The sequence below is a fragment of the Herpailurus yagouaroundi genome, unplaced genomic scaffold (genome assembly GCF_014898765.1).
Source record: "Herpailurus yagouaroundi ecotype Mexico unplaced genomic scaffold, PumYag 196, whole genome shotgun sequence".
NCBI lineage: Eukaryota > Metazoa > Chordata > Mammalia > Carnivora > Felidae > Herpailurus > Herpailurus yagouaroundi.
Genome location: NW_024412427.1, coordinates 15,692,464 through 15,707,487, shown reverse-complemented (window position 1 = coordinate 15,707,487; position 15,024 = coordinate 15,692,464). Strand labels below are relative to the sequence as shown.

Here is a 15,024-nt window from a genome sequence, read left to right as displayed (position 1 = left end):
CTCCACACTGTCAGTGCAGAGCCTGACTCTGGGCTCGAACCCACAAACCATGAGATCATGACCTGAACTGAAATCAAGAGTCAGTTGCTTAACCCACAGAGCCACCCAGGCACTCCTGTGTGGGTCTATTTTTGGACCCTGTTCTGTCTTGTGATCTATATGTCTGCATTTATGTCATACTGTTGTGATCACTATAACTTCATAATAATTCTTTTTTTTTTAATTTTTTTAACGTTTTTTATTTATTTTTGAGACAGAGAGAGACAGAGCATGAACGGGGGAGGGGCAGAGAGAGAGGGAGACACAGAATCGGAAGCAGGCTCCAGGCTCTGAGCCATCAGCCCAGAGCCCGACGCGGGGCTCGAACTCACGGACCGCGAGATCATGACCTGAGCCGAAGTCGGCCGCCCAACCGACTGAGCCACCCAGGCGCCCCTTACTTCATAATAATTCTTAAAAGCCGTCGGTGTTAGTCTTCTAAGTTTTTTTTTTTTTCATATCTGTTTTTTTTTTTCAGTTTATTTATTTCAGTAATCTCTGCACCCCGCATAGGGCTTAAACTCACAACCCTGAGATCAAGAGTCACATGTTCTTCTGACTGAGCCAGCCAGGTGCCCCTTTCAGATCTGTTTTTGACCATTTTAGGTCCTTTTCATTTCCACATGAATTTTAAAATCAGCTTGTCAATGTTTACAGAGAAGCTTGCTGGCATGTTGGTTGGGATTACACTGAATCAATCCATAGATCGATCTGGGGAGAACTGCCATCTTAATATTGAGTTTATTCCTCCCTGAACAAAGTCCGGTGGACTCTCATTATTCACAGTAGTCACGGTCTAAAAAGTCTCCGTGAATGCTGAATTAGTGGATACCGAACCGTGGCTTCCTGGGGAAATACGACGTTAGCTCCCTGGAGCCTCCGGTCCCATTTTTGCCAATTGATCGATAAACAGCCTTGTTTTATGTGTGTTTCTGTCTCAAGGGAACTTAGGTAACATCTGTGGTTGATTTATGACCATCGAACTCGCAGCCAACAGCGCTATTGCTCACGCCCGAGTGAAGTTTAACACGCACGTTTTCTCAGCAAGGCACGTCACAGCCTTCTTGCACAAAGGACCTTCAGATAGCACTCGGTGGCCGTTTTTAAATCACGAACAAAAAGTACAAACGTGAAGGGCATACCCCTAAAGAGATTACGGAAAGGACCCTGGCTCACTTGCTTATGGTCTGGGAGCAGGGACGAGAAGGCAGAGAGCATTGCCTTGTCTGACCTCAGCTAGGAATGTGCATCGGGCTCCTCAAATGTTTTGCTGCCCTGCGCGTGTCTGGGAGTTCACGGCGACAGCACCGCCATTATTGATTTGGCGGGCACGAGTATGTCTTCGCGAGTGCGTGAATTCGCAAACGTGGAATCTGCGAATAATGAGCACTGACTTATGTCCCTCCACTTATTTAGGCTTTCCTTCATTTCCCTTGACAGTGCTTTGTCGTTTTCACTGCCCAAGTCTTTCGTATCCTTTGTCAGATCGATCCCTAAGTAGTTCGGACTTTCTGATGATACCGTAAATGCTATTTTTTTTTTTGTTCCTGTTTCAATCCTCAATTATTCATCGCTGACATGTACAAATACAGTTGACTGTTGTGTATTGATCTCGTGTCCCGGAACCCCGCCAAACTCGATCAGTTCTAGCGGTTTTTTTTCATGGATTCCCTCGGATGTGCTCCAGAGATGGTGATGTCGTGTGCTGATCGTGACATGGTTTTACCTCTTTCTCATCTCGTGCCTCGTCTTGAGTTGTAGTTCTTGTCTGCTGGCACTGGCCGGAAACTCCAGAAAAGGTGGAATGCCAAGAGGGGACGTCCCTTCTTGTTCCTGATGTAAGAGGGAAAGGATCCCGTCTTTCAACTTGAGGGGTGATGTTGGCTGTAGGTTTTGTTCACAAATGCCCGAGGGAGGATGGCGGGGTTTAGACCTTGTTGGAAAAGGCGTAGGGCCATCACCAGGTAGCGGGAACGTGCGATGCCTCACCAGGCTGGAGCCGGTCTGGGATTTCTGGGGGGAAGCCACAGGCCACGCTCCAGAGGGTGTGTGTAGGGGGGAGCAGGCCTTCAGCCAACTGCCGAGGGCAGCGGGAGACTGGGCGCCGGCCGGGCGGGTGACCTCCAGACTCCCTGGGCCGCACATGGGCTTGGAGAGAGAGCACTGTTGTGTCTGGGAGACTCTCCAGGCCACAGGCGACTGTGTGTGGGTCACGGAGGGGCTTTGGTTACAGGAGGGCGGTAGAAAGGTTATCACCGGGCTGAGGCCGCAAGGGCACAGGCGGATCACCTTCTGGGTCTATGCCAGGTAAGAATCCACTGCAGGACCCCCAGCCCCACCTCCCAAGCTGAAATTGCAAGAGGCTTTTCTTTTCCTTCTACAACGGCCCCCCGGAGTCCTCTGCTGAGATCTTAAAATCATGCTCACTTTGCAGGAGAAAGACTTAAAGGAATTTTGTTGCTCACTGTAGAGTATTTATGGAAGGAGCCATCGGAACCGAGGGGCTATGAATTAACTGATACGGGTTGCGGGGCGGGGGTGCGCCTGGGTGGCTCAGTGAAGCGTCTGACTCTAGGCTTCGGCCCAGGCCACGATCTCATGGTTCGTGAGCTCGAGCCCCAGGGTTGGGCTCTTGTCCTGACAGTGCGGGGCCTGCCTGGGATTCTGTCCTCCTCCGGCTGTCTCTCTGCCCCTCCTCCCCTTGCTCTCTTGCTCTCTTTCAAAATAAATGACAAGAAACTTAAAAAAAAACAACAACAAAAACCAAACCTGATATGAGTGGGCAGAACTCATGATCTTCACCACTCTCCCAAGCTGGCTGGGGTGGGAGGGTCTCAAGAATAGGCAGGGGTAGGCGAGGGGTCACAGGAACTGTCCCGGGAGGCGAGCTTGGGGGCCTGAGAGCAGAGAACTGGCTGGACTTTGCAGGCATCCAGGGCTAATCACCTTTTGTTCCCTGATTACTGCTCATTCGATGACCCAGGAAAATAAAGGACGACTTTTCTGTGCTGGAATCGGTAGCCTCCTCTCCCAGGCCCTGTCCACAAGGCCCGGCTGGGCTGCCCGTCCAGAGTCATGGGACACAGCGTCCACAGGCGGCGCCCCACCAACGGAGCCGGGGCCAGACCCCGGGTCTCCTAGGTCCGTGTCTGAGCCAGGCTTGCCCACCGTATGCCCTCTGCGGGTCCTGCCCCGACGCCACACCTCTGCCCCGTTCCCTTCGGGACGGTCTGCTTGTGACACGGAGCTTGGCACACAGTAGGGGCTCAGGAAACATCCCTGTGTATATACGGGAATACGGACAGGTCTGGATGCATCTCATCTCTGAATCTCCAGGGAGCAGCCGAGAACGTGCTCGGTGAATGGTCAGTGCGGGCAGGAAGGAAGCGGAGAAGGTATGGACAGGCTTGCTGGGTCCATTGAAGAGATCGGAGGGATTTTTTGGGCAGGGTTCCAAGCCCTTTACTTGTATTCATTCCTTGAGCTCTCCGAATCACCCTGTGATGGTGTTTCTCGTCTTCTCCATCTTAAAGGTGAAGACGACAAAGCCCAGAGAGGTTAAGGACATTGTCCAGCAACACACAGGAAGTGGCAGACGTGGGACTCTAACCCAGGCCCTGGATTTCAGAGCCCGCTCTCCATCGCCTTTAAAAGAAACACTGGCTCTCCGCCCGTCTCCCCTGGGTCCCCAGCCCTAGAGGGTGGCGCTCCATACACACGCGCTGAAGAAATGACAGGCCGGCAGACAAGAACGCAAGGCTACAGCTTTTCGCATCGGGCAGTTGTGCTGGTGGCACCACATGGCCGTCACCCCAGCTCTGCCTGAGCCTCCCTAGACGTCCGCTGGCTAATCTGTTTATCTCTTCCTTTGAACCCAGGTCCGCAGAATGGTAATACTTGACCTTCCTTAGCATCAGCCTCCGTCAACCTCAGTAACAAGACGGCGGCCGCCTCTGTTTCCCAGCCTCCTTGGCACCGGAGGTGGGCATGCTAAGCTCCAGCCAGTGCGGTGTAAGCGGAAGGGGGGTGTGTGTGGGGGACTTCAGGGAAGTTTCCACGGAAGGAGGGGGCAAGCTCTCTTCCTCCCGCCCTCCTTGACGTTGCCCGGGATGAGAACAGGACGCTCCCGCGGCCATCTTGGGCTGGGAAGTGACCTTGAGGGTGAGCCACTTGGTGAAGAGGTCAGGACGGGAAGGCAGGAGGAGAGGGGATCCCCCGTGACCTCACCGCGTGACCAGCGTGACAGCGCTTGGATTGCCGCCTCACCCTTCCTTCAGGGGAGAGAGAGACCCAGCTTCTCTCCTGCTTCGGCGGCTGCTGCTTGGGGTCACCTGTTCAGGCAGCCACACCGAGTCCTCACAGCCACGGTGTGGTTACGACGCCTGCTTTTCATAGGAGGAAACTGAGTCCTGAAGAGGTAAAGCAACTTGACCCCAGGCGGTCTCACCGGGGGGGGCCTGCGGGCGTATCCCCCAAACTGCAGGTGCCTCCCAGCAGAGTGCTAGATCTGTGCTGGATCAACACTGGCCGCAGAGTGCCTGGGCTCCGGCCAGATGGGCACCAGGAGCGAGAGGGCTTTGGCAGTGGCCCGGTCTGCTGGCTGGGGCCACTGCTCTCTGTGTTCTCACCACATTCGAGCCGTCCGGGCCAGGGTCCTACAGCATTTTGGCAGGGGGCCCGGACTGTGGTTATTAAATTCCTCATACTCCGATCTGCCCTCAAGGAACCAGCAGACCAAGCAGAGGCAATTATTGGAGGCTTTTGCAGAGGGAAGTCACTCCCGCCCCATGGGAAACCGGATGGGGTGGCTAAAGTCCCCTGATGGGGAATTAGGATCTGAGAGCTGCAGAAATGGTCTTGTTTAGCTCTCCAGAACCCTGACGTCAGGAGACGTTAGTAGGTGTTCGATGTGGGGGCATCGGCGAAGCTTGAGAAGCTGGGCTCATACGGACCTTCTCAGGGCCTTTAGTGGGCACTGGGACACGGGGGGGAGGGGTGTGAGACACACAACATTCCTTAACAATATCTGTACTCTGAGTGCTTTCTTTCTTTGGAGAAATACCTTAAAAAGGATGTTTTTTTGCCCCTCCAAAAAATATTATCAAGGGGCGCCTGGGTGGCTCAGCCGGTTAGGCGTCTGACTTCAGCTCAGGTCACCATCTCGCAGTTCTTGAGTTCGAGCCCACAGGGGGGCTCTCTGCTGTCATCGCAGAGCCCGCTTCAGATCCTCTGTCTCCCTCTCTCTCGCTCTCTCCCTGCCCCTCCTTCAAGGCTCGCGCACGTTCTCTCAAAAGTAAAGAACATTAAAAAATAGTATCGATAGATACCATTTAGGGATAATTTATTTCACGTCAGGCACCACGCTATGGATGACATACGCATTATCTCATTAATTCTCAGAAACACCTATGAAGTGGGTACAGGTATTGCTGCCATCTTCTAGGTAAGAACAGGCTCAGAGAGTAACACGCCAAGGTCACGAGCCTGTACATGTTAAAAGAGTGATCCAGACCCTTCTGTCTGATTCCTAGCATCTACCGTACAATTCGGCCCCGTAGAGGAGAATTTGCCACACCCCACACACACAGCCAGCAGGAGAACTTGCTGGGTCTGGATCCAGGGACACATCCCTGAACTGGTTCCATCGGTTATAGGCCATGCTGTCCACCGTCGGCCCCGCTCACAGACGCTCGCCCCCACCCTGTAGGCGCCCAAGCAGGTTCCTTCCCCTGGGGCTGTGTTCGTACCGATGCAATCTGATCTCATCCATCTACCTACTAAATATGTATTGAAGGCCTACTATGGGCCGTGTCAGGCACTGTTTAAGGTGAGATTATTTACATACACACACACACTTGCATGGGTGATGTATATACGCATGCTATACGAAAGCTTCCTCCTAGTGACAGGGCTACCCAGAAACAGAGAGCATGTTAAAGAGATGGTGACAGTGGTGAGGTGTTTCTTTAAATAAGGAGGCCAGGGAAGGTCTCTCAGGTGTGTGAGCCGAGACCGATATGAAGCGAGGAGGTAATAATGTGCTGCAGGCAGAGGGGACAGCAGGTGCAAAGGCCCTGAGGTGGAAATGTCCCGTATGTGTGTGTGTGTGTGTGTGTGCGCGCGTGCGCACGCGTGCACTTAAAGGACAGCAATCAAGCCCAGCCCGCCAGATGGTAGAGCCTGGGGGTGGGAGGTGCTGGGCAGCAAGCAGGTCTGAGGAGTAAGGGGAGGAGGTGGAGAAGCGCCTTATATAGGCCAAGGAGAGGGTCTGGGCAATACTCTACGGGCAATGGAGGACTACAGAGTTTTGCGCGTTGGCCTGTTTTGATGCTTTAAAAGGAAATCTGTGGTGTTGGGGGCTGGGTTGGGGGCTCGGTCTCAAATGCCATAGACCCTCCTTGGGCTCCTCTGGGTGGGACGTGGTGCAGGGACCTCCCAAGCCAGGGAGGTGCTGCAACCCTTCAAGCGGAAAGACCAGCGAAGGGCGAGGGTGCCGTGCCGCTGCGGTGGGTTTGTCCGGGCCTCGCAGGCTCAGGGCCCAGGCCGGGCAGGTCGGACGAGCGTGGCCTCCCGCCTTCAGTGGGTCTCCGTGGCCTGGCTCCACGGCCCCCGGAGCTCCCCTCTTTCCCGGTCCGGCTTCTCTGCGCCCTGCTTCCTCTGGTCCCGGAGCGCCTTGCCGGCAGGGCCCGTCAGGTTCAGGTCTGGAGGGGAAGGTCAGTGAGGCCCCGTGGGGGAACCAGGGGGGGACACGCCTCTCTCTGCTAGTGTGGCCCGTGACGCAGACGCACTGGGAGCCCTGGGAGCCTCTTCGTTTGTGAGCCCTGCCCTAGTTAGCCCCGGTGCCGGGGACACAGGGCCAAGGAGGCGCCCTGAGGAGTGCCCACCATGTAGCTTGCTGGACAAAACTTTAGTCTTGCCAGCTACCCTATGCAGGGGATAGTTACTCCTCTGCAGAAAGGTCATCTGCCTCAAGGTCAAGGGAGCCAGTAAATAGAGTCAGCCTGCGTTCTTTGAACTCTGCTAGGCACCTCGTATTCGCTGGGTCAGGACCGAACTACCTATTTGCTCTTCTCCCCTTGTCTGCCGTCAACAAATCGCACAAGGGCGTAGACGTCTTTACCACGCTAGGAGAAGCACAATAAAAAAAGGAGGGTTACGAGTGGGGGCCGGGGTATGGGGAGAGCAGAACCCTTGTGCGTCCTTGGTGGGAACGTAAGATAGTGCAGCCTCTTTGAAAAACAGTTTGGCAGTTCCTCAACAATTGCACAGGCCCCACAGGCCCCACCAGTTCTGCGAGATACGCGTGTGCCCAGGGGAATTAAAACCTTGGGTCTGCACAAAGCCTTGTCCACGAACGTTCATGGCAGCAGTATTCTTAAGAGCCCCCAGACGGAAGCAATCCAATGGCCATCGAGGACGAAGGGGTACATTCTAGAACGCGACGTTTCCCCGACCACAGAACACGATTCCACAGTAAGCGGGGACGAAGCCCGGACGCACGCTAGGACACGGACGGGCCCTGCAAACACTGGGAAGTGACAGGAGCCAGGCACAAAAGGCCACCGGGTGTCTTGGATTCCACTCACACGGAATGTCCAGAATAGGCAAATTCACCGACAAAAGGTAGATCAGCGGTTGCCCAGGGCTGGGGGCGCGCGGTTGGGACGGGGCATGAGAAGTGATTGCTAACGGGTGTGATGTCTTTCCTGAGATGATAACAACGTTCCGGAATCGGCCGGTGCGAAAGTTGCGCAGCTCTGGATATATGAGAAGCCACGGGCTCGTGCGCTTCAGAAGGGTGAATTATCTCGACCAAGTTATTAGAGACAACTTGCGGGTCCTTCTCCGAAGCTTGCAGGCTAAGCACGGAAGGATCCTTTGCAGGAAGCTCTGTCCCCCCGCCGCAGCCTCTCAGACACCAAAGCCTGGGCCTGGAATGCGGCGTGCCCACTCTCAGATCATGCAGGAAGCCTGACTTATCTGTTCCTCTAGCGCACATTCCAGAAGCCTGACTCAGCCTCCAGCACTTTTAGTATTCCTGGGTCAACAAGGTCCCTCCGGCCGGAGTCCGAGTGGTGGGCCCCACGAACACCACCACCGGCCCGTACAGATTGATAAGCTTTCCGGAGGCCGAGTAGTACCTTATCAGTTGGCAGACTCCGGGAAAATCCCAAACCTGTCTCCCTAAGAGGGAACTATAGAAGCATTTGCTGGGAGCCTAAGTGCCGGGCCCAGTACGAGGTTCCTATTTAGTCTCGGGTGCCCTGGAGGTAGCGATCATCACCTCCATATTGCTTGCGGACCTCACTTGTGCGGCGAGACGAAATCACCCGTCCCTGCCCGCCAAGTGGCATTAGTTCCCTTCTTCCCCGGTGCGCCAGGCACTCAGCCAGCAGTCTGGATTATCCTGGGCCTCAGTGTCCTCGTCAGCAGAGGGGCACACACCCCGAATCCGCCACCAAGGTGGCGACTGAAGCACCTGCCTTTTTTTTTTTTTTTTAATGTTTATTTACTTTTGAGAGAGTGTGAGTAGGGGGAGGGGCAGAGAGAGGGAGACACAGAATCGGAAGCGGGCTCCAGGCGCTGAGCTGTGAGCCCAGAGCCCGAGGTGGGGCTCGAACTCGCGAACCTCGAGATCATGACCTGGGTGGAAGTTGGACGCTCAACCGACTGAGCCACCCAGGCGCCCCGAAGCACCTGGCTTTTAATTAACACCAGTCCCGTGGAATTAACTGGCTGCTGTTGGCCAGGCAAAGGGAGGGCGGCTCTATGGCCAACCAGTGCGGCCTAGCTCGGAGAGAGCCCTCTGCTCTCCGGACGCGTGCGGTACCCCCTCAGCTCGCAGAGGTGTTCTGTGCTCCTGTCAGCACACCTCCCCCCCCACCCCCCCAGAGCTTTTCAAGGACAGTCCCCTGTCCCCTTCCCCCTGCAAGACCCTCCTTATCTCTACATTAAGAATCCTGAGGGCCGGAGTACCTGGGTGGCTCAGTCGGTTCAGCGTCCGACTTCGGCTCAGGTCACGACCTCACGGCTCAGGAGTTCGAGCCCCACACCGGGCTCTGTGCTGACAGCTCAGAGCCTGGAGCCTGCTTCAGATTCTGTCTCCCCCTCTCTCTGCCCCTCCCCTGCTCACGCTCAGTCTCTCTCCCGCTCTCTCAAAAAGAAACATTTAAAAAAAAAAGGAAATCCCGAGGACAGAACTTTGTGGAAGCAGTGTTGGGGGCTGGAAGGGCGTTTGAGTGCCTGGTAACACTGGCCGCGGCCCTGGAATCCCCTAGAACCCCTGTGGCGGGCTGGCCAGGCTGGAGTGGGAAGCCCGCTCACAGGCCACCAGGGAGATTTCTCACCCAGCGGCCAAGGTCTTCTTTCTTGTCTGGTGCTGTGCCCCGCCCCCCCCACCCACCCCGACCCCGGGCCTGGGGAGCCACCGCACGGGCTGGCCTCTCCCTCCCCCAAACAGGTGGCAACAAAACCACAAAGCACTCGTTTCCAAATCACGTATGGCTTCTTTGACCCCATCAAATAACTTTATTCACACAAACGTCCCTTAATTTACAAAGCCTCAGTCATTCATACACATTAGGGGGATCCACAGTGTTCAAGGAACTTAAATATAATGTATCATACCAACCCGAGTAAACCAAGTACAAAAAATAGTCATATAAAGTTGTTCACACGTAGGTCCTAGATTACCAGCTTCTGTGCAAAACAAGAAAATAAAGAAAAATAGATTTATCAACTAGTATTCGAAGCTAACTTTGTGCCTGGGCTACTTCGTGCCTCCCTCACCCCCAAGTCAGCCCCACATGAATGTGAAATCGCCCGCAAATGCTCCCCTGCCCGCAAATGCTCCCCTGCTCTGCTGAAAGACGTCCCTGGGGCACGAAGGATTTCTTTACAATGTTCCTGAACATTCCTTTCCTCTTGTGGCCTCTCACGGAAAGTGGGGACCCCCTCCCCCCCCCCGGGGCAACCGGCGGCAGCTGGATTCACTTCTCCATGGGTGGCCGTGGAGGAAACCCTCATATCCCACCTCCTGCTTCCCCTTCTGAGGGCATCGCTCTAGACAGGAGTCGAGTCCCTGCCCACCAAGCCCGGCGGGCAGGAGCAGAGACCGGCCCAGCATCCCAAAGGCCTGGCCTCAGCCCCAAGCTTGGCTGTGGTCAGGCTGACGGTTTCTAGGTGACTCCAGTAGTGCTGTGTCTGTCTGGGGGCCACCGGACAGGCCAAAGAAGGGGAGAGGAGTTGGGGGAAGCAATCGCCCAGGAGCCCCCGGATGTGTTTCGGGGGGAAGGGGGGGCGCGAGCAGGATCGAAGGTGAGAGGCGCACTTCGGGGGCAGGGCCGGAAGCCCAGGCAGCAAGGGGCAAGCTGAGGGCAGAGAGTTGGGGGGGGGGGTCCCCTCCTTACGGGGTAGAGGCCCAACTCCTGCGGTTCCAACTTTCCACAAGAGACTCTGAGGCTGAAACCCAGACATCCAGCCTATTAAGATCCGTCTTCTAAAAAGGTGAACTGCGACAGCATAGAAAGAACGTTCCCACCATGCCAGCTCTACCTTTTCTTAGAAAGACTCCAGCAAAAAATAACCTAACACTGGTTTTCTAGGAGCCAGCTGATATGTCAAGGAGCAGAGAACCTTGGAGGAAGGGAATGGTCGAGGCGGGGAATGTCCAGGGGGCAAGAAGGCTGCGAGGAAGGTGGTTGAGTGGGTAGTCTTAGCACCGCGGGGTCAGGGTGCGCGCCCGGCCGTCTCTGCCCACATTTGCTCCGGGACCACCCCTGGCAGTGCCATAAAGGAGGCCAGGCCCCGTCGGGAGGCAGATCTCCGGCAGCGTTGGGCACGTTTCTCCTCCAGCTGTAAACAAGGTATTTCTCAAGTAAACATTGAACACACTTCCTCGGAAGGGCAGCCGTCGGGGGCAAGCCACGTCCAGGTGGATGGAAAGCATTCCCACCCTCCTGTCCTGATGCCTCTGGGAAGAGAGGAGGCTAAGGCCTGCTCCTCAGTCCCCGGTGCCCAGGAAGGGGTCAGACGGAGCCGGTCTTGAGCGAACAGATGGCGGCATCCTCCTGGCTAGAGGTAAGAGGGAGGGGACCTGCTGGGGGGGTGAGAGCCAGAGTCCAGTCGGTGGTTCTTTTGTCCTCAGCTAAAGGACACCCTATGCCTGGCCGCAACCGTCGGGGTGGGATGGGGCGAGGGGGCAGGGGGACCCTTCCTTCGTGGCTCTCTGTGGGCAGGAATGAGAGTGTGACAGACGGGCACGACATGGACACGGACAGGGAGAGGGATGCCGCGGGCTTCAGGCGGAGCCAGCAGGTCTGGTCAAGGGAGGGCAGTGGAATAAGGCACTATGATCTGTCTTGCTGAGTCCTCGAGCCGAGGGGGGAACTGAGCCCCACACCCACAGGGCTCAGGCCCAGAAGCTCCGTCCTCCGGGCTAACCTTTTCACAGATCCAAGAAGAGAATGACTGCTATTTTAAGGTCTGGAAACTGCTAGAACTTGGACGGGCCTTCGGAAGGCGGTGGCATGGAGAATGAGGTGCCCCTGAGCTGCTGCGCAGGTGGAGAGGATGAAAAGGCAGGAAGCTGACGGGTGGGGGAGGGGGGAGAAGGGGGAAGGTGGCCGAGGAAGAGGATGGGGCTCCTCGGGTCCAACCCTAAGCTGGTCCACTGGCCGCGGGCAGAGCCGGCGCTCTCTTCGGGGTGGAGAGGCAGGCACTTGGGGCTAACGAGCGGGCCATCCTGAGCCAGGGAAGGAGGCCCCGCCACCAAGCAAGATCAGCCGAGTTCTGCGAGGGAAGGGCACGCAGAAGCCGGCTATCCCTACCAGGCCACCCGCCTTGTCCAAGGGCACAGACACCCTGGGACCTACAGGGGCTACTCTGATGCCAAGAGAAGTAACAAAGGGGGACCGCGGCAGCTCCAAGACCTCGCCCAGATGGAGGGAAGGGACCTGGGGAGAGAGGGGGAAAAGTCGAGCAAAAGGTAAATACCTTGTTAGGCCTGAGCCTTCACCAGGGACTTGAGGGCAGGGGCCGCAGGCAGGGAGGGCTGGGGTCGAGTTCGGGGACTGTTTTTCCCATCCGTTCACATACAGAGACAGCAGCCCCCCGAGGGGAAGCGGGGGCCGGGCGACAGGCAGAGAAGGGGAGTGTGCTGTAATTAGGGACACTGCGCTGCCCAACCCCAAGGCGCCCGAGAGGAGACAGGAGGCAGGTGGGCACAACGGGTCTCACCAGGAAGGGAAGGGCCCGGCTCGCACCTGCAGCCCTGCTCCCAGCTGCCAACCACCTGCTGGGGGGGGGGGGGGGGGGGGGGGGGGGGGGGCATGGGGAGCAGCACGAAATGTGTTGCGGGGTTGCAGTCTGGGGGGTGGCGTCGTGTGGTGGGTCTCTCCCAAACTCCCGGGGCCAAAGGACAGCTGCTTTGGGGTCTGGGGGGGGGGTGACCCCCACCTTGGTCACACACCAACCCGAATGCCTTCCAACTACCTCCCCCTATCGATCCTATGCTGGTTTAGAGAGAACAGAAAACAAACGTGAGACAATTCCTTTCCCCTTCCCCCAACACCCTTTCCTGCTTGGCCCTTAGGAGGTGAAAAGCCTCTGAAGTGGCCCCGGCAGCTTCTGGGTGACAGGGACCACACAAGGCCAGTCCCCGTGCCCCTGCCAGGGTTCAGAAGCCCGAGAGGAGGGAGCTGCGAGAGCACTGCCAGAGAGCATGGACGGCCAGACAGACCACAGCCCGAGCAGACACTGGTGGTGAGGTCCACGGGGTGGCGCTGGGGAAGCTTTAAGGTGGCAGGTCACAAACGGGCACCTGACAGCCGCAGGGGGTCTACCCCGTCCCCTTCTCTGCTCTCGGCAGGTCCCTTCTTTCCTCACCAGACACGCTTACGCTGAGTGGGGACACCTAACAGTAAGTCCCTAGGGGTGAGGAAGACGGCCCCTGACCCTGTCTCCGGCCGTGATACCACAGGCCCACACGCGGGGCACACCCTTCACGGGGAGAGGACAGTGGCAGGCAGTTCAGGACACCCTGTTCTTATGGCAATGGTCACAACGGGATCTCAGGGACTCAGGCAGTCTCTGTGACAACGGGGACGTTTGGCGGGCACATGTGGGAAGGGGACGATCCAGGAGGCAGGAGGTGACGGGCGCTGACCTCACAGGAGTGACAGCTGCCTGCGGAAGACCCGGCCGTGTCCCAGGTAGAGGTTTGGCACAATAGTTTTTTCCTGGGGCGGGGTGGGGGGAGGGGGGTCTTCCTCAGGGAGGGAGACCCGATAACAGAAAGGTAGGCTTGTCGAGCTGGGCGGGGCTGACACTCAACCACTAGGAAGCTGGGGGAGGGAGGAGGGGGGGGGGAGTCACCTCGATCCCCCCGCCTGCCCCCGCCACCCGCGGACTCCCACCACTGCGTGTCCTGGCGTGGCCCAGAGTTTCCAGACGCCGAAAGAGAACAAACCCGCAGTTTGGACTTTCTTGAGTTCTCCTGGCCAAACCCTGTCTTCCTCTTCCAGGTGGTTCTTCGCCTCTGATCATTTCTAAGGCCCGAGGGCGAGCGAGGAGCAGCACGGCAGTGCCCGCGTCTGGTGGGGGACACGGAAGGACAGCCCGCGGGCCGCCTCCTGTCTTCACGCCCCCGTGGTGGGACCGACCCCCCGCCCCGCTCTGAGGAAGTGAGGTGTTGGAAGCAGAACCGGGGGATGGGTAAAACCAAGAAGACAGAGGGAAAATAAAGGAACAAAACAAAATAGCTCCCTAACCCCTTATAAAAATTAAAAATGAAATTTACACATATGCTTTGTCCGTGTCGTTTCTCCACAGCATTAGTTTCTTGCTCTTCTGAAGTCTTAATCGTTTAAATTAAAAAAAAAAAAGAAGAAAAAAAGAAAAAAGAAAAAAAAAAAGGACAAAAAATGAAATAAGATTAAAAAAAAAAAAAAAATGAAGCGAAACTAAAAGGAGGGGGGAAATCCCAAACAAAAGCTTCACATTGTCGGAGATCCAGCTGTTGGGAGATCGCCAACCGACCAAGCCGCCGCCTACATGCTCTGCCGTCCTCTGTGTGAGACGTGATGAGACTGTGGGTCCCGAGGATCAACCTGGAGGACAGAAGGCAGGGGATGAGTGGACCCAAGGCTGGGGATTTAGGCTCCAGCATCCGACCACAGGACGGCAGGACCTGTCATGTGCTGGGGGCCGGGGAGGTTCCTGTATTCTCCCCTTGCTAGGGAGTAAATCTAGATATGCTGTAAGCACCCTGCTGTAGGGACACATTATTCTTTCTTTCTTTTTAATTTTTTTAAAATGTTTATTTTTAAGACCGAGAACGAGTGGGGGAGGGGCAGAGACGGGGAGACACAGAATCCGAAGCAGGCTCCAGGCTCTGAGCTGTCAGCACAGAGCCCCCACGCAGGGCTCGAACTCGTCAACCGCGAGATCATGACCTGAGCCCAAGTCAAGACGCTCAACCCGCTGAGCCACCCCGGCGCCCCGAGACACATTATTCTTTCTCACAGAGGGAAACTGAGGCACAGGTTAAATTACATGACCGACATCACGCACTGACTGAGGGGCAGGCCCTGGCCGGGAACCCAGGCTTGTGGGCTGCAGCTACAACTCCGATCACGAACTCCTTCCCTATGCTATTAGGAAGAGTTGCCACGGGACCCCGGCTGTCCATCCCTGCAGGCCCTGGCCCACGGTCCTCCTCGCCCTGATTGTGCCTCGTGGCCATGCTCTCGAGTTGACTTACCCTATCTCACAGACAAGTGAGGTTCGGGTCCCTGAGAACCTGTATGAGGTCTGAGAACCTGTAGCCGAAGCTCTCAGGTCTCCAGAGGATACAGCATCCCACAGCCACGGACGAACAGGGGTGACTCGGGGCCGTGATTTAAGAATGAGGTTCTGGAGCCAGAACCTACAGTGGTGAACAGGTCCTGCCACTTGACCATGGGGTAGATTTACGTCCTCCGCCCT

At 56.5% G+C, this 15,024-nt stretch overlaps 1 protein-coding gene across 2 annotated transcripts in view; it reads right to left on the bottom strand.

The window, feature by feature from the left end:
* Positions 1 to 10,764: 10,764 nt before the first annotated feature.
* STK35 (serine/threonine kinase 35) overlaps positions 10,765 to 15,024 on the bottom strand; it is a 43,371-nt gene continuing 39,111 nt past the window's right edge. For both annotated transcript variants that reach the window (XM_040447488.1, XM_040447490.1), the window contains exon 4: positions 10,765 to 14,147. The gene's annotated coding sequence lies outside the window, so the exon portion shown is untranslated. The remainder of the gene's footprint in view (positions 14,148 to 15,024) is intronic.